Here is a 1,382-nt window from a genome sequence, read left to right as displayed (position 1 = left end):
TCAGCCTAGCTCACAGCAACCTCAGACTCTTGGGCTCAAGCGATCCTCCTGCCTCAGCCTCCCAAGTAGCTGGGACTACAGGCATGCGCCACCATGCCCAGCCAATTTTTTATATATATTTCTAGTTGTCCAGCTAATTTCTTTCTATTATTAGTAGAGATGGGGTCTTGGTCTTGATCAGGCTGGTCTCGAACTCCTAAACTCAAGCGATCCTCCCGCCTCGGCCTCCCAGGGTGCTAGGATTACAGGCATGAGCCACCTTGCCCGGCCTCAACTTGCTCGTCTTTTTAATTCTTAACTCACTACCCTCTTACCTTCTGTTCCTACCACTCCGTAATAGAGAAAACTATTGTCATTAAAGTCACTAGTGACCTTCAAATAAGGAAACCTAGTAGAATCATTTTATTTATCAATTTATTTAATCGATTTATTTAATATATCTTGTTTTTGTTCCCTCCATTCCATTCTCATTACCCTAATTCAGGCCCTTATACTCTCTCTCCTGTACTTGCACTCCTTGCCAATTCACCCTACCTCTATTCTTGTCTTCATCCAGTGTACCATGTACAAAAAAATCTGCATCAAATTACTCCCCTTGCTCAAAATTCTTCAATAATCTTCCAGTGCTAGTAAGATAAAATGCAAATTGTTGCAAGGTAAATAACTCCCTTCATTATCTAGCCCAGGCTTGTCATAGAGATAAAGCCCTGGCCTTGTCCAGCTTTATCTCTATGACTTCTAACCTGTCACTTAAAATTTCAGTAATCCTCCACTACTTCTGGTTCCCTGAATTGTTCATGTTCTACATATTCTTCATACCTTTGCATGCATTAAACCTTCTGCCTGAAACACTCTCCCTAGGCTGTCAATTTGGCAAACTGATACTTTCACATATCAGCCCAAATAATACCTCCTCTATGACTTTCTCAGATATTTTAGAAGATTTTCTTTAATGTTTCCACTTCCTTTTGTTCTATCAATCTTTTTGTTGTACCTTATATGTTACTACACTTTAAATATCTCCCACTAAAGCACAAGTTCCATAAAAGCAGGAACTTTACTTTTTCATCTTTATGTTCCCAACACTAAGCACAATACCATTCACATAATAGGCATCTAATAATATTTGTCGAATACTGCAAAATTTCAATTTAAGTCTAATCATTTAACTTATTAATTTGTCCATTTCCCCAAATTCCCCTATTTCAGGATCCTCCATGTACTTTAAAAAAGAAAAAAAATTCCAAGAGTGTAGAAGGGTATAAAATGAAAAGTCAAAGTCCACATCTCTAGATTATGAACAACTTTATACCAACAAATTCAACAACTTAAATGAAATTATCATTGATAGGCACAATTTACCAAAAATAATTTAAAAAGAG

This window comes from Propithecus coquereli, unplaced genomic scaffold, assembly GCF_000956105.1.
Source record: "Propithecus coquereli isolate 6110/MARCELLA unplaced genomic scaffold, Pcoq_1.0 Scaffold124, whole genome shotgun sequence".
NCBI lineage: Eukaryota > Metazoa > Chordata > Mammalia > Primates > Indriidae > Propithecus > Propithecus coquereli.
This window is presented reverse-complemented; position numbering follows the sequence as displayed.